The 18,549-nt window shown below is 48.7% G+C and overlaps 1 pseudogene; it reads left to right on the top strand.

Moving 5' to 3' along the window:
* LOC105005276 overlaps positions 1-18,549 on the top strand; it is a 132,275-nt pseudogene that overhangs the window by 92,385 nt on the left and 21,341 nt on the right.

Raw genomic sequence — 18,549 nt, 5'->3', positions numbered from 1 at the left:
AGAATGATCTAGTGAAAAAAATTAAGAATTCTGGGTCAACCACCCAAGAACTGTGTGAGCTTGAACAAGTTATTCAGTTTCTCTTGGCCTCAATTTCCACATCTGTAAAATGCATCTGACACCTACTTTGCATGCTTCTTATAAGGATTAGAAATAATACCTGCAAAGCACTTAGCCCAGGAGCTGGTTCATACAGGCCTGTGTTTAATGTGGTAGCCATAATCATTGATATGGTTTCTATGGTTGGAGAGTTCTACCCAAACTTCCACCAAGGCCAGAGGGAAAATTCAGACTGAAAGAGGAAAAGATGGAGCTGGGCAGGCATATGGGAAATGGGTTCCTTGGATCGCACAGTTATAGACTGTCCCAGATGTGTCTCTCTAGGGTCTTTGTGGGGTCCAAGACGAATGCAACAACAGGAGTATTTGTGGGACATTTCTGCCCAAGCCTGCCACTCCTCTGTGGTTTCTAGCATGTTCTTATTTCAAAGTCACTGGAGGAAACCTGAGAGTCATTCTTTTCTCTGGGCTGAGCCTGGGGGTTGTGGAAGTCACCTAGGGTCTTCTGAGCCAGGCTTCCTAGCATCAGGAGAAGATGGTGAGAATCTGGGCAGAAGCTGCAGGTCCTGAACAGGGTCTGGTTCTCCTCTCTGGGACAGGAGAGAAGAAAGGAGACGTGGGCTTGGGGCTGAAGCTATGGGCTCCACGGCAGATCCAGCCGTGGGGCAATTTCTGGAGGAATGGCAGCAGTGAGACTGCAGGCTTCCCAGGTAATCAAGTCTCCCACCCAGACACTGACTGCAGTGTCCTAGGGCAATGACGGCCTGAAAAGCAGAGGTGATCGGGAATGCCAGGACACCTGCCCTGATTCTGAAGGACTACCAGGGGGTGTTCCCAAGGGGATGATGACTGCTTGCTTGGCAGAAGGAATTGATCACATCACAACCAGATTCATGTCCATGGCAAGTTGGGCCTCTGCGGTTCATCTAGTTATTCATGGGGTTGTCTTTGTCTTCTTCCCATCCCTGATGAACCACCAATCTCCAAGGCCTCCGTTTCTTCTCTTGACACATCCTTTGCATCTTTCTTGGTCTCTTTTTTTAAGATTTTTTTTTTTTTTGATGTGGACCATTTTAAAAATCTTTATTGAATTTATCACAATATTGCTTCCATTTTTCTTTTTGGTTTTTTAGCCATCAAGCATGTGGAATCTTAGCTCCCCGACCAGGGATTGAACCTGTAGCCCCTACATTAGAAGGCAAAGTCTTAACCACTGGACCACCAGAGAAGTCCCTTGGTCTGTTTCTTCACCTGTTATACGACGGAGATAATCATGACACGGTCTATGTAGGTGCTCACCCCATACAGGGTCCTGCTGAGGCTCCAGTCCACATTTGGACTCCCAGGCTGTGCTCCTTCCTAGACCAGACTTGTCTCTTCAGGAAGACCATGAGCTTCTCGAGGGCAGAGACTACATCTCCCGTGTCCTGGGCGGCCCAGCACCATCTCCTGTTGGAAACAGAATCAGCCACGAGTGTTTCCTGTGCTCCTGCCAGAGACGACGGCCAGCAGCCTCCCCGCCTTCACAGAAACCTGCTCTTTCTCGAAATAAGTCTGCTGGACAGCGGGAGTCTCGCCAGCTGGGGGTGGCCAGGCTGGGGTCTCTTCTGGAGACACTGGTCAGGAGAGGGGACCACCATAGTTGGCCGAGATGAGCTAAGCCCCCTCCCGTGCTTGGGCGCGTCTTCCCGTTTCCATGGCACGTCCTTGGTGGGGTTCCTGGGAGCCCTCAGGTGGACAGTGTAATCGCATCCCAGCCTTGTCGAGGGCTTTCTCATCCCTTCTCCTCTTGCTCTTTGATAGTCCTGGGACCCATGAATGGTTTTTTTTTAATTAAAAAAAAAAAATTTCCTGGCCAGAGCATTCTGTCTTCCAGGAAGGCTCTCCCATGGTGCGCGGGAGTGGGAAGCTGCCCGGGGGGCCTGCCTGTGGTCAGTCTGCTCTCTCTCCTCCTGGAAGCCATCGTCTTTGACTCACCTCTCCCTCCAGAGTGACTTATACTTGCCTTGACCAGCCAGACCCCATGGGAAGAAGTTTCGAAGAAGCCCATGGCTTCCAGTAAGCTGAAAAGATACCTCAAGAGGGTCTTGGCCAAGACTCCCTCCATCCGTGGCCTGGCCCCTCACCTGCTCAGACCTGGGAGTGGGACCAGGCTGGAACCTCCACGCTCCACCTGGAACCCATTTCTCCTTCTGATTAATATTAAAATCCCAGGGCTTCTCTCCGTACCCCGAAAGGGTATGCTGAACGGCTCTAGTTAAGAATGGAGATTTTTGTACATGGGTGGCTTCCTCTGGCCCAGCACTTGGGCCCCCTCTAGGCCAGGCCCATCAGCCAAGAAAAAGCTGTAGAGCTGCTCTTTCTGTGTCTGAGTTTGTGAAAACCATAGTCTCTTACTCTTCCTACAGGATGCCTAACAAGAATTTGGGAGAGGACAGTTGACCTTCTCTCCCTCCTGGAGAAATGCATGGAGGAGGCTGGGGCAGGGGCCCTGGGAGATGGGGCTCTAGGCAGGGAGGAGCCCCAGAACCTGAGGTCCCCCGGGGCTGCACTGGGAGAGGCCAGATTGGCTCTGGAAGGCCGAGCTTCGCTGGGGGGTCAGCTCACAGGATCCAAGTTCTGCCCCCCTCCTTGCCCTGTCCTCGGACCAGTGGGGCCAGAATGACCAGAGAGGGTTTGAGACCCCACATGGGAGGCCAGGAAAAGGAAGAGATGGGACCCTGGGGGAGAGAGAGCAAAGGGCCCAGGCACAGAGAGGCCGCAAAGGGAAGAAAGAGGGCCTCCCACAGCCCTGTGGACTCTTGATGCGACTGGAGCTGGAACTCAACCTTGGAGTCAAGATGGTGAGGTCCAATGAGGCTTCCAGTTCAAGCTTGACTAGCGGCAGCAAGGTTGTTACACTCCCTCGAACGTCGGATCCTGTGATTCCATGTCTGTGCCCCACGCTGTATTCCCCACTCCCGCCCTGGGGAGTCCAGCAGGCCTGCGTCCCCCTCCCCCAGAGAACACACAGTCTACAGCTCTGACAGACTTTGTTCTTTGATCCCTGAGAAAGTCTCAGGTTTCCACGGTGTCTTTCTCAACCTCACCGTGGCCTTGGTTTCCCCGGGATGTTATAGATGGGACGTGCCCTGACATTGCGCAGTTGGGACCCTTGTCTACATCCCACACTCTTGAAGCTCTCCCCCTCCCCAGTCACACTGGCAGTGGCTTTGCCACCAGCCACACAGCCTCTGTTCTTTCTGCTTTCCCACCGACCATGGCCTTCACGGAGGCCAATCTAAACCAAAGACCCTGCTCTGCGTCTGTAACTCGTGATCCATCTCCCTGTTGGCGCCCCTTGATCTACAAACCAGCACCCCCACCCCACCCCCAACCCAATTCAGGGCTTCTCCACTGTTGAAAATGAAGTGGGTATTTGAACAACAAAATAAATATCACTGTATTAGATTACAAACCAAAGTCTAAAATAAATCTCCATGAGTCCATACTTGTATAAATAAATGACTGAGTAAGTAAATAGATGGGGCAAAGAGACAAATCTTCCTACAGAAAAACTCCAAATACAACCTAGACGTTCCCTCCTCCTGGAGGAGGAGCTTAATCTGTCCCCTTTTGGGGTGTGGGTGGCGCAGAGCGTCAGTGAGGAGGGGGCCACTTTACAGTGGAAGAATGTAGCAGACACCACGGTGGTCGAGCTGAGGTCAGCCTCACCAGTGGCGGTCATGGTGGCAGTATGCGGCCCTGGGGTGATGGCTCGAGGAGGCCTACCTCACCTCTGTGGTTTTCTCCCACACCCAGAGCCCCCGTCTAGTCATAAGAAAACATCAGACAGACCCAAATTAGGGGGCCTGCTATAAAAGGCCTCCCACCGCTCTTCAGAAGTGTGAAGGTCATGAAACAGAGACAAGACCGAGCAACCAGCACAGCCCAGAGGAGTCGAAGGAGACAGGATGACTAAACGCACTGTGCTGTCTTGGATGGGATCCTGGAACAGAAAAAGGACATTTGTAAAATATCTGGTGAAATCCAAGTGGCGTCTGGAGTTTGGTTAATAGGGATGCACCAGTGTTTCTCAGTTTTGACAATTGCACCATGGAAATGTAAGATGATAACCCAACGCCCAGTGAGAAGCGCGAGGGAACACTCTGTGCTATTTGGCAACCTTTTTTTTTCCCCCAGCAAGTCTAAAATAATTCCAAAATAAAAAGTTTATTTAAAAAGACGAGGTGGACTAAACAAGAGCATTTCTTTCTTTTGTGCGTGTGTTTGCTTTCTTACACAATTATAGAAACACAATCTCATTAGACAGGATTCAAACAGGCAGAAGTTTACAAAACAGAACCTGAAGGTCTCCCTCGTCATTATCCAGCCTTCCAGTTACATCCTCAGAGCTGATGCTGTCGGCCGTGGCTCAAACCTGGGAGCTGCATCACCGTGTGCTTTAGTGACCGCACTGTCCTTACAACAGTCCTTTCAGGTAGGCACTGCAAGTCCCATTTTTAAAGATAGAGACGCTGAGGCACGTGTCCTGGAGATTAGGGACATTGGTCAGGGTAGGTAGTAGGTGATAGAACTGGGAACAGAGCACAGGTAATTGAGTACCAGTACCCATGCTTTAAGCACTTAGAGAGGAGACACCACTTCCACTGTTTGCACCCAACCCTTGGACACACACACACATCTTGTTATTGGGACTAACATCCATGTTGTTGACAACTTACTTTTTAAAAGTCATAACTCACTTCCATTGCTGTGCTCCTTCTGAGTACGTGTCCAGACCTACCACCATCTTCCCTAATTGCTCTATGCCAGTGGTTTTCAGCCAGGGCACTTGTGCCCCCAGGGCTCACCTGCCAAAGTCTGTTGACAGTTTGAGTGTGAATGCTACTGGCACGTAGAGGGATGCTGATGAGCATCCTGTAATGCACAGGACCGTCTCCACGTTGTTATTTTGGTCCTGGATTCAGATCAGATCAGTCGCTCAGTCGTGTCCAACTCTTTGTGACCCCATGAATCGCAGCACGCCAGGCCTCCCTGTCCATCACCAACTCCCAGAGTTCACTGAGACTCACGTCCATCGAGTCAGTGATGCCATCCAGCCATCTCATCCTCTGTCGTCCCCTTCTCCTCCTGCCCCCAATCCCTCCTGGATTATCTGGCCCCAAATGTCGATGTTGCTGAGGTTGAAAAACCCTGTTCTATGGCATTCTGTGGAAAAACCAGACAATTCCTAAGGTTCCTCCCAGCTCCAACATGCCATGTGAATGCATATCCTCTCATATACACTCCAACTCTCTCTGCTTCCATCATTTTCTGTGGTGGACTCACCTGCTCAACATTCCTCACAGAACCAGGGCACTTCTCAAAACCACGCACCTCTTGCTATGCATCTCACTTTATCCTCAACTGAACTGCAAGCTCTTGAACAACACTCATGGTATCCATTCCTGGATCCATCTTTGGGGTCCAGCACGCTATGCATGGTGGGAGAATCAGGAACTTAAATCACTCTGCTTCTGAAAGAAATCTCACTATTCAAGGTGATATTTTAACGCAGGACCTCCCAGTCCTGGCTCCAAGGTAAAGTCACCTAGAGCTCGAAGTAAATAACAAAGATCCAAGCCCCTTCCCAGCCATCAGTAGAATTACCATCTCTTGGGTTGGGTCTGCACTTCCTCATTTTCAAAAAGTTCCCTCGGTGATTCTAAGGCACAGGAAGAGAACCAGTGGGCTGGTGAGTTACCATTGCAGTTATCACAAACCTCTGAACTGGATTCTTATGGTGCTTAAGATAATGCCTGGTGATAAATTTGTGTCAAGGAAGGGGTCATGCCCAGTGTCCTTTCTCTAATCCAGGGCTTCTCACTCTGTAATGTGCCCATGAATCACTTGGCATCATGTCAAAATGCAGACTTAGACTTCGAAGGTCTGGGGTGGGGCCCGAGACCCTGCATTTCTAACAAGTTCCCAGGGGAGGCTGATGCTGCTGGTCCAGGGACCAGACTTTAAATAGCAAGACTTTCCTTGCAGTGTCAGTGGCTAGGAGGCCTTCAGGCTGCTTCCCAAACTTAGGCTATGAAATGTTTGCTCATTCCTTGGCCAAGCACCCGGCCACCCTCTTGGAAAACTCCACTCAAGCACAGCAGAACTGGAACAAGACTGAGGAGGAATGGCAAATGTTTACTGAGAGTTAGAAAATAAAACCGAGGAATAAAGCAGGAATGTGACAACTCCTAAAGCTTAAAAAAAAAAAAAAAAACAACAAACCCTGAACAACCCAACCAGAAACTTCAGGGCCCCTTCCAGTTTTAACAGCCTCGACTCCATGTCCATTAGAATGTCAGCTAAGATCCATCAAGAGCGCAATTTCCTCTCGCAGACCGGGGACCTCGTCTCTGCTGCCGCAGCCACACTCTGTTCTCCATCAGTGGGATTTACGCATATGGAACCGAGTGTGGAATTGGGCCCATTACATTTCACTTCCTACATCTGACATATTTAATACCTACTTTTCAAATAAATGAAATCCCTGTTTAGCGCTCGCCTGGAAAGGTACAACCGGTTAACGGGGTTTTCACGGGCAGTTCTGGCCGTACAAGGTGGTTCTGGCCATATGAGGTGGTTCTGCCAGACCCAGTGGTCTCTTGAAGAGTGAGCAGTAACCAGCCTTCTGGAAATCGAGGGATAAGGTTAGAGTGGAACAACTTTTATGGGCCAAGGACTTCCCAGGTGGTGCAGTGGTAAAGAATCTGCCTGTCAATGAAGGAGACACAGGAGATGTGGATTCTGTCCCTGGATCAGGAAGATCCCTGGAGGAGGGCATGGCAACCCACTCCAGTATTCTTGCCTGAAGAATCCCCTGGACAGAGGAGCCTGGCGGGCTACAGTCCGTGGGGTCATAAAGAGTCGGACACGACTGAACACACACGCCCATGCCGCACTTTAAAAAAATTATTTACTTATTTCATTTTTGGCTATGCTGGGTCTTTGTTTGCAGTGAGCGGGCGATACTCTCTAGTTGCGGTGCTCGGGCTTCTCACTGAGGTGGTTTCTCTTGTTGTGGGGCAAGGGCTTTAGAGCACTTGGGCTTCAGCAGTTGCAGCTCACAGCCTTAGTTGCTCTGGGGCATGTGGTTTCTTCCTGGAACAGGTATCGAACCTGTGTCTCCTGCATTGAAAGGCAGATTCTTAACCATTGGACCACCAGGGAAGTTCCACAAATGCATTATTTTAATAAAGTTTCACTATAAAAAGAGCTGCTTTGTGTCAGAAATACCATCACTTATGCTGAGACAGGTATGTGTTTCGAAATTGCTCTGAGGGAAGTTGCTAGAAGACACTGGGTGTACGCACCTACTTTCATGATCATGATCCAGAAAGACTCCAGGATCTTGAGTTTGCAGAATGTAATAGTGATGGCTTCCCTGGTGGCTCAGAGGTTAAAGCATCTGCCCGGAATGCGGGAGACCCGGGTTCGATCCCTGGGTCGGGAAGATCCCCTGGAGAAGGAAATGGCAACCCACTCCAGTACTCTTGCCTGGAGAATCCCATGGAGGGAGGAGCCTGGTAGGCTACAGTCCATGGGGTCACAAAGAGTTGGACACGACTGAGCGACTTTACTTTCACTTTTATAGCTGGCTTAGCCTGAGTTGATCCTTCAGGTCTTCACAGCTGTTCTGAACTGATCATCAGTGAGTGACTTAGCTCAGGGGACTGGGGCTTGGACGTAGGTGCCCAAGGGTAGAGGTTATCACCCTCACTCATTCCACCCTTGCCGACAGGGGTTGAGGTAGGTGTTCCACAGGGTGTTGGGCTGGGCCAGCCTGGCGCTGCAGAAACTGGAGCTTTTGGGAAGAAGAGTGAGGCAACTCCACTCCCTGTCCTCCACCCCAAGGACCTGTGGGCAAGAGCTTATTTGTGTAGAGTCTCAGTTTGGGGCTGATAAGGAAGTGACATGTGGTCAAGTCAAGGAGGAGAGAAAAGTAAACAGTGGAGGGGATACCATGTGTTCCCTACTCTTGATTTCCTAGAGAAATCAAGGTTTCCTAGAGAAATCAAGGTTTCCTAGAGAAGCTGAGAAGCTCTTTTCCAGACCTGCTCTGTGAGCTCCCGGGGCTCAAGACCTCCTGCTTTTTAACCAGGAGACAGGACAGGAGAAGGCAGCATTCACCATACCTCCCTTTTATTTCTAATTCCAGAAATTTCTAGCCAGAGCCTTTCCTGCAGTGGCAGAGGCTATGTCTTGGCCAAGCCTGTCTTTAAACCCAGTGTCTGGGCTTTGGGTCCTGGAATGGGCCGAGTGAAGATGAGGTGGTGGTGGGGTGTATCCCATGGGTGGGCAGGGGGAACTCTGTGCGAAGAATCTGGTTCTCTGCTTTGGAATATGTCCTTTTGGTGGTGCTTCTAGGCTAAGGACACACCAGAGTTTCTAAGAACAGTATACTTAGAAAAATCAAAAGAAAAACCTGGAGAAAAAGTCATCGTTGTGATGTTGTTGCTGTAAATGTCCTCAAAACCTCATTTCAAGTTCAGGGCTCCCCTCACCCACCTGCAAGTTTCCCATCACCTGGCCGCACTGGTCCGGTTCCTATTCCTTCTGCAGCTGGAGGTGCTGGAACCATCGGAGCGGCTCCCGACTGGAAGACAGATGGATGGGCTGCCCCGCCCCATCCCAGCCCCGACACAGTAACAAACAGCCCTGTAAAAAGCACTTACATTTATGAACTGTTTATAAATTTACCGACATTGATTTATGACCTTTGGCTGGACCTGACATTAGACTCTTTAGGGGTATTTCTTTCTTTCTGTCTTTCTCTTTGGGATTTTTTTTTTTAAGCGTTAATGTTACAGTTCACATTCTTAATATAGCCGCACGCCTGGAACTAGGCGGAAGACAGCTGGGAGCCCAACCAATGAGCCATGGGCAGGAACCGAGATGTGATTTATGCCCAGGGCTGGGGCTGGGGCAGAAAGCCGCTGCTGGTTGGTTCAGAGACCAGCCTCTGCTCCAGGAGAAGATGCCTGGGTTCAAGGGGTATTGAGAAAAGCAGGAAGGGGACAAACTGGATCTAGAGTTGTGTGGACCTCATCACTTCCTAGATATGTGACCGTAGGCAAGTGACCTGACCACCCTGAACCCCAACTTCCTCATCTATGTAATAGGGGAAGTAATTCTGACTGGCATAGTTGTTATAAAGGTACAGGAGGTGATGCCGGTCAAATTCCTGGCTATGCCTCCCCTATAAAGGGGCTCGGTAAATGGGGATGAGCATTATGGGGCAAAACTCATTTGAGCTGGGCACATTGGCCTCTGGAAAACTTTTCAAACAAGGCTTACTCCACAATGACTTACCTTATTATCTATTAGCCGGTTAGTGTAAAGTCGGGAGTGAAGCATGCCTTTAATCTCTCCAACGGAGATGTGATCAGAGTCACTACACACAGTTTGGGTTCCTCTTCCCAGACCTGCAAAGGCTGAGAAGCTTGGAGGAAAGTGAGAATGCAGACTTCCCTTCACCCCCACCCCCACTATAGCTCTGCCCATCCCCACACACACACTAAGAAAAAAACAAATATTACTTTCATTGTGTCCTAAACTGTATTACCTATGTAATCATCTCTATCTCCCTATGTCTGCTGAGGAAAGGAGGAAATGACATTTATTGAGCACCCTCAGTGATCAAGAACCTGGCAGGACTTTTGATTTTAAATCTCATGGACCCTCTTAAGTGGGTATGCTGCTGCTGCTGCTAAGTCTCTTCAGTCGTGTCCGACTCTGTGCGACCCCATAGATGGCAGCCCACCACGCTCCCCCGTCCCTGGGATTTTCCAGGCAAGAACACTGGAGTGGGTTGCCATTTCCTTCTCCAATGCATGAAAGTGAAAAGTGAAAGTGAAGTCGCTCAGTCGTGTCTGACTCCCAGCGACCTCATGGACTGCAGCCCACCAGGCTCCTCTGTCCATGGGATTTTTCAGGCAAAAGTACTGGAGTGGGGTGCCATTGCCTTCTCCGCTTAAATAGGTATAGTTCTCCCTTTTTTCTCAGAAAGAAACTGAGGTTTGGAGAGGTGAGAATAACTTACTCATGATCACATAGCTAGTAAGTGGCTGAGATGAGAGGGAAACCCAGTCTGGCTCCTGTTGATCCTTTAGCCCCAGATTTCCTTTCTCTCTCTCTCTCTCCATATATATAATGTTTCTTTAAAACAAAAGAAAGCACTGACTAGAGGGGGAGAGTCTCTCGGCTTCCCAGGTGGCGCTAATTGTAAAGAACCCACCTGCCAATGCAGGAGACGTAAGAGACTCGGGTTTGATCCCTGGGTCGGGAAGATCCCCTGGAGGAGGGCATGGTAATCCACTCCAGTATTCTTGCCTGGAGAATCCCATGGACAGAGGAGCCTGGTGGGCTGCAGTCCATGGGGTCCCAAAGAGTCGGACACGACTGAAGCGACTTAGTACACACAGGGGGACTCTGAAAGTTCCGTCTGCCCTGTGAGAAGCAGCCCAGGGCACAGAGTGTCCGCTGGGGCAGGAATGTCCTGTGAACAGGCTGTGCCTGTTCCCCTGCTGTAATCCAGTCTGACTCCACCTCTCCCCACAGAACCTAAAAGAAGAGCAGGAAAAACAAAGACAAAAGCAAAAAGCAAAAACCTCCTGTTCTTTCTGCTCGGCCAGAACCCACCGGCAGTGAGGCTCTTGGACACCAGGTGGCGCCCAAGTAAGGCCGAACGAGGAGCTTCGGGACAGGCTCGCTCTGAGGGGAAACAGCGACCACAAACTCAGATGGAGAGGATTAAGGTGACGGACGGCCAAAGAGACGTGTCCTGGCTCTGGTAGGGTGATCCTTTGGTGAGGGACTACGTGAGAGAGCGCTGTCTCAGCATCAAGCCCCCGATGCCATTCTCCTGCTGCCCCAGGCAGAGTGACCAGGCAGGAGGTGTGGCCACAGGGTCCTCCAAGGCAGATGAGGGGGACGGGACACTGAAGGTGCGTGGTGCGAAGCAGTCCTATGGTTTACCTAAGACATCTCATTCCCGGTCCTTCTTCAGCTCTGGGTGACCCTCCGTGGTGCCCTGGGTAGACACCAGCAGATAGATGCATGTGGTTACATCCGAGAGGTCCTCCTTAGACCACAAGCCTCATTGCAGTCCAGGGAGGTCAGGAGAGGGGCTGCCCCTCTGGAGCAAGGCTTTTATATCCGCCTCCCCTCCCCTCTCCCATTGTCCACGGAGCCCTGATTCTTGACTTCCGCGTGGTACCATGTTTGGGTGCTAACATGGACATCTTGGGTCCAAGGGACATCATAGCCCCAAAACATAGCATCGTAGCTCAAGTGGAGAAAGGACAACTTGGTGTGTCCATATTCCCCCCTCTTTTCCCCATCACCCCATTACTGGCACTACTTCAGCCCTTCCAAGACATGTTAATTTCCGACATCCCAGTTTTTCGCATAAATCACTGAAAATAGTCTAGAAAACGTGATAGTCAAGATGATGTTTCCCAAACAACTTCTCCTGGCCAGAAATGGGACCGAGGTCCTCTGTCAGCCTACATGTTCTAGGGTTCGGTTTAGGTGATAAGATCGCCCCACGTGCATCTTACTTCCTAGGGGTTGGGGGCGGGGGTGGTGACTCTCTTCCACCATGGCATGCCCAGAAGGACAGGCCCCTGCCACCTAAGTGTCCCAGTCTGGAGACCCTTACGTTCCTCTCCATCTTCACACTGTGGCTTCTAGAACCAAAGTCTTCTAGTCTCAAAGAGAGACTGAGTTCGTTTAGAGACTTGTTAATTACACAGCCAAGAGAAGGAAAGGGAAGGAGAAAAACTCATGAAAATGTTCATTTAAAGTTAATTGCTGCCCATACTGTTACTAATTGAAGTCGCTCCACCGGTTTTCACTTATGTACCTGTGTGTATTTAAGATGGGATATTGCACAGTATAAACTAAGCCACATCACAACCTAACGATCTGGAAAATCTCGGTTTAATAAACAAAGCTGGCTTTGAGTTACTCAGGGGAAACACCCGTGCGCGCACGCACACACACACACACACACACACACACTCACACTCCCAAAGCACCAGGATCTCAAACCTTCTGTGCACGTCTTTTCCTCCTTCGTTCAAATTACACACAGTCTCCATCCCTTGCTCGCTCTCTTCCACTCTCTTTCTCTTATTAAATTTATTTTTAACAGCACCTTAAAAAAATAAACACACCCCTCTGTGCCACTCCTATGCCAGGTGCAGCCAGGGGCAAATTTTTACAGCTGAATTACATGACCTGAAATATGGAGCACATAATGAGGACATTGAGGGATACCCATTCATAGCGCGGGACCAACGGCTGGTGTATTAACATTCCTGGATAGAGCAGTAGCCGGGGCAGCAGTGGAGTCAGGCCTGGAGCCCTTACTCAGCATGAGGAATTATATGTATCTTGGAACTCTTTCCTGAACCTAAACATTATTGCTGAGAAAGGGATAACAGTGTGAGCAGCCACCGCTCTCCAGCCGGGGCTCGCTTACTGCCACAGATGCGAGTTTGCACGTGAGGCTGAAGGGAATCCACCAGACCCAGCTGTGGTCGGGACAGGGGCAAGGATGCAGAAGTCCTTGGGAGGTCCTTGGCTCTGGAGTAGGGTTGACATGGCAGTGGGGATGAAGCCTGGCCCCCTGCAAGCCCAGGCTCCGTTACCCAAGACCCCTTGAAAGTGTGACGGGCTTCTGGCATCTTGTGAGCCTGCTCACTGTAATGACCAGGCATTGCCCTGGAACCTCTCGTTATGTGGAGTTCAGATCAGAGGCCCCTAGAGCTCAGCCATCTGTGACCACCGCAAGAGCTGGGAGAGATAGGGAAACCATCAAGCTACAGGAATTACAGAAATAACAAAGATGGCTTTTAGCGTGTGGCTCTTCCTGCTGCTGCTGCATATAAGTCCCTTCAGGCGTGTCCGACTCTGTGCGACCCAATAGACGGCAGCCCACCAGGCTCCCACATCCTTGGGATTCTCCAGGCAAGAACACTGGAGTGGGTTGCCATTTCTTTCCCCAAAGCATGAAAGTGAAAAGTGAAAGTGAAGTTGCTCAGTCGTGCCTGACTCTTAGCGACCCCATGGACTGCAGCCTACCAGGCTCCTCCGTCTGCGGGATTTTCCAGGCAAGAGTGCTGGAGTGGGGTGCCATTGCCTTCTCCAGTGACCCTTCCTAGATAGACATTATTTATTTGAACTAAAATTCACAGGTGAGTGTGTCAGTCACTCAGTCATGTCAGACTCTTTGTGACCCCATCTGTCCATGGAGTTTCCCAGGAAAGAATACTCAACTGAATTGCCATTTCTTACTCTGGGGGATCTTGCCAACCCAGGGATCAAACCCATGTCTTTTGTGTCTCCTGCACTGGCAGGCTGATTCATTACCACTATATCACCATAGCATAAAATTAATCACTAACCACTTTAAAATGAACAATTCAGTGGCATTTAGTACATTCAAAATATTGTACAACCATCACTTCTGTCTAGTTCCAAGACATTTTGATTACCCCAAAAGGAAACCTCTTACCCATTGAACAGTCACTCCTCACCCTCTGCTCCAGTCCCTGACAGCTTCTGGTCTACTTTCTGTCTCCAGACTTACCTGTGCCATATGTTGCTAACATATGGAATCATACACTGTGCAACTTCTTATGTAAGATACAGATTTTCAAAACCTTCTCTGGATGTATAACATGCATACAGCCATGGATTCTAACTATACAACTTGACAAATTTTCATAAATAGAGCACACGCAAGTAACCACCACCCAAATCAAGAAACAGAATATTATCAGCCCCCAGGAGCCCTTCATTCTACCTCCCAGCCCTAACTCCTCAGGGAGAACCATCCTCTTGACTTCTGTGTCCTGGATTACTCCTGCCAGTTTTTGTACTGATGTTTGGGGGTGTGGTGGAAGATTTTCCATCTTCATGGCTGTGTAGTATTCCACCATGTGGCTACATCAGGATTTATAGATCCATTCAATTGCTGATGAACATTTGGGTACTTTGAGCTTCCAAGCTATGTATTTTTTTTTTTCTTGGCTGCAGTGCACAGCATGTGGGAATCTTAGTCCCTGGATCAGGGATCAAACCTATGTCCCCTGCAGCGGAAGCATGGAGTCCTAACCACTGGACAACCAGGGAATTCTCCCAAGCTGCGTATTTTTAATTGACATTCAAGTCCAAAAGCATGTTGAGTGGATTTCTCAGACAGTGGCAGTTGAAAAGCATCAAATCAGAGGAGGTGGGGATGTATTGGTAGAGGGGGTTGGACCAACTGGTCCCTGAGGTTTCCGTGGCTTGGACACAGTATGGTCTGAGATACAGTGAGAGAATGCAGAGTAGAACCGAAGCACCTCTGAGCATCCTCTCTCTCAGTAAACTGGGGACCTTTATGGGGAAAGGATGGTGGAGTTAGAAAAGCCCAGACCAGTTTCCTGGCTTCAGTCACCGTCCTCCCAGCCCTTCTGGACCCCGGATAGACACTGCTTCCTCTGTCCACAAGGGCAGATCTCCAAGCCTGCCTGCCCGTCCTGTCCTCTGTAATCTATGTCATGCTAAGGGACAGAGAGCTGGGCGCACAGTGGGGAGGAGCTCTGACTGATTGGATAAATAGCAGTCTGGGGGCTGCTAGGGCAGTGTGCTGTGAATCTGGGTCTGCCCCAGGCTCACAGTCCTTGGAGAGAAGACATGCTGTGAGTCTGTTGTCCATCTGGCCTTGGCCAGACCCAGGGAGACACAGAAGGTGATCTCCAATACATCCCCTTACAGTGTGGCTAAGGCACATTCTCAAATTACCCCACTTTAGAAATCAAGAGCACATCAATATACATATATTTATATATATGTCATATATAAACGGTCATATGGTCATATAAACCATATATATGTCATACATATATATGACATTGAATTGTGCCTTTTCCTGTTATATAGTCTGTTCCGTTAGCTGCACAGCTAAGGCAGGCTTTTCATTTGCAGGTTCTGCCTGGTCCAACTGTATTTCTGGAATGAAGGTTTGGGGCAGCCACTTTGAAAACAAACAAAAGATTCAGGTGAAAGAATTCTAGCCTGCAGGCATTCAGACCCCTCACCTCCCGTGTCTATGCAGTTGGGATCAGGGACCCCTGGCTCTTTCACGTCCATCCTCTGTACTAAGCACAGTATGTATGGGGAAGTGGATTAAATGCCCCCGACCAGAAAATTTCTTCCCGGTATTATTCCCTTTGTGGGGAGGGAAGATGACTTTGGGTGTAGATTTCCCAAGACTAATTTCCTTTCCCATTATGGATGCTGTAGGATGACCTCACTGCCTACCATCCCTGCGGACATTACATCTTATCTCTCTAGGGAGCAGAGGGAGAGCCCAGAGCAGGGGCCCGATTTCTGGGTGACCTTGGCTCTTCCCACTGTTTTGTCTACTCTGCTCATTCTTCAAGGTACAACTTGTCTCCGTTTCCTGGGAAACCTGTTCCGCTCCACCTTCTGCAGCCTGGCTATCCCTGGTCACTCCCCTGGCCCTTGGAGTGCGCTGTGGTTTGTCTTCCCTCTGTATTTCCTTTCTCCCTCCCCTAATCATAAGCCCCTTAAGTTGTAGGAGGAGGGGTGAGTGGGCCACGTTTTCTGCTGGTAACTCAGCTCCCATCACAACCCTCAGCAAGCCACAGGGCCTCAGTTAACCTTTCTTAAAAAAATTAATTTTTTAATTTGGCTATACTGGGTCTTGGTTGCAACACTTGGGATCTTTAGATGCCAACATGCAAACTCTTATTTGTGGCATGTGGGATCTAGTTCCCTGACCAGGGATTGAACCTGGGCCCTCTGCATTGGGAGCGTGGAATCTTAGCCACTGGACCACCAGGGAAGTCCCTCAGTAGACTTTTTGGTTGTTCATAACAACAGCACAAAGTAATGGTGTGCTTGGGGTTTTCTATGGTGATACGTTTTTTAAATTTATTTATTTTTAATTGAAGGATAATTGCTTTACAATATTGTGTTGGTTTCTGCCATACATCAACATGAATCGGCCATAGGTATACATATTGCTGATCGAGGCTTTTAAATTCAGCATTCCGGGAAACTGAAGGCCAGAGATGGTAAGGAGTTTTGAGGCCAGTATCATTTCCTCTGATGGTTTATGGGGGCCTGGGACCCTCTGTTGAGTACCCCTAGTATGGCTGTGTCCCAGTGGGGAAGGATGCTTGGATCAATTATCAATGTCTGCTGTGGGCAGAGTAGTAGGGAGTAGAAAGTATGCCACAAATTTGCCATGCTTGATCTCATCCAACTGCTTCATCTTACAGTGGAAGAGACGGAGGTGCAGAGAGGGGAAGTGACTTTATCCAAGGAAAATCAATTTCCTAAAAGGACTTTGCGCTCTGGGCGATGAGCTAACACGTTGGCACTGTTCACATGCGGCTGTCTTGAGCACGGTCTCCCTAAGACCGTCTTCCGCTTCCCTTTGAGGTGGTGGATTTTGACACGGGAAGACATATTAGGAAAAGGCATGACTCAGATCTTCTGAAGCCGCTAAAGAGCATATTAAGCCATCGACAGCTTTTTCTGATTTTCGGTTTTCTTGCAGTAGTCGAACTGATTTTTTTTTTTCCTTTTTAATGTAAACAGATTTTCCCCTCTGTAGCCAGCCAAGCACCCCCCAGTGAATCTGTTGGAGTATGGCGGCTTTTATGACTTCAAAACCCAAAGACTTGAAAAAAGCAGCTAGATGTCATAAGAATTTGTGCTGCTTCTGCTGAGATCAGTCCCTAAGGTATCAGCTGGGACTTTGCTCCCTTCGTTCCTCGAAATTGGCCATGCCCTGTCACCTTGCCTTGAGTCTACTTAGCCTTGACTTTATTCTGAATTATTTTCACAACGATTATCTGAACATCTCCTGCCCCAGTGGACAGTGAACTTCTCAAGAGCGTGGATCGTGACTTATTACCATGTTTTTCCCACAGCCCAGCAGACTGCCTTGAACTCTGCCCGTTCATGAATTTATTCATTCATGGATGCCCACATGCGGAAACCATTTATGGAGCGCCTACCTTGCACTGATTAGATTCTCTATGGAAAGAACTGCTGGGATGAGATGTGCCATGCAGACACCATTAACTGTTAAAATTCTCATGGGGCAAGGGCTCAGCTGAATGTGATGTCTCGTCACATAACTTGACGCCTTTTACGGTGGTGAGCGCATGAACACAGGGTCCCAGAGGGACCTGATTCAAGGGCAGATTTGGAAAAGCTGGGGAGAGAGCGACAGTAGTTCTTTGAGGCAAAAAAAAAAAAGAAAAAAAAAAATCCAGCTTCAGAGTCCCAGCTACTATTTGCCTTCTTTTTCTGTTTTTGTTTCTTTTATCTATTTTTATGGGAAAACTTTCAAACACACACAGAATAGAGGGAAGAGTGTAATGAACTCTGTGGCTCTATCAGACGTCAGTGAGTTTTGGCTTCCCCGGTGCTCCCATTGCAGGGGATGTGGGTTCAATCCCTGCCCAGGGAAGTTCTGCATGCCACGTGTGTGTGCTCAGCCACTCAGTCGTGTCTGACTCTTTGTGACCCCATGAACTGTAGCCTGCCAGGCTCCTTTGTCCATGGGATTTTGCTGGCAAGAGTACTGGACGGTGTCACCATTTCCTTCTCCAGGGGATCTTCCTGATCTAGGGATTGAATCAGGGTCTTCTGCACTGGCAGGCAGAGTCCTTCCCAGTGAACTACCAGGGAAGCCCTCTGTATGCTGTGAGGCAGGGCCAAAAAAAAAAAAAAAAATTACTTAATTAAAAAAAAAAGAGAGATCAATGATCTTTAGCTCATGACGAATCCTATTTCATCTTTGTCCTACTGTCTGTCCCCTGCTCTGGATTATTTTGAAGCAAGGCCTGGACACCCTAGAATTTGATTAGTATGTTTCAATAAACATTGATAAAAGAAAAGGGATATTAAAGATACTTATAATTCTGTTACATGGAAAAATTAGCAATGATTCCTTAATAACCTCAAATATATAGTTCTGTACTGTCTCATGAATATTTCCTTTTTATTTTTAAACAGTTGAATTTTTACTTGCTTGACTCAGTATCCAAATAAGGTCCATATATTGTGACTGGTCCGTATGTTTTTTAAGCCTCTTTTACTTCATAGCAATAGTTCTTAGCTAAGGGAAACTTCCACAACAAACTGTGGAAAATTCTTAAAGAGATGGGAATACCGGACCACCTGTCCTGCCTCCTAAAATATCTGTATGCAGATCAAGAAGCAACAGTTAGAACTGGACATGGAAAAACAGACTGGTTCCAAATCAGGAAAGGAGTATGTTAAGGCTGTATATTGTCACCCTGCTTATTTAACTTACATGCAGAGTACATCATGAGAAATGCTGGACTGGATGAAGCACAAGCTGGAATCAAGATTGCTGGGAAAAATATCAATAACCTCAGATATGCAGATG

The sequence above is a fragment of the Bison bison genome, unplaced genomic scaffold (genome assembly GCF_000754665.1).
Source record: "Bison bison bison isolate TAMUID 2011002044 unplaced genomic scaffold, Bison_UMD1.0 scf7180017864487, whole genome shotgun sequence".
In the NCBI taxonomy this organism is placed as follows: Eukaryota; Metazoa; Chordata; class Mammalia; order Artiodactyla; family Bovidae; genus Bison; species Bison bison.
Note: the sequence above shows the minus strand (reverse complement) of the source record. Positions and strands in the feature narration are given on the sequence as shown.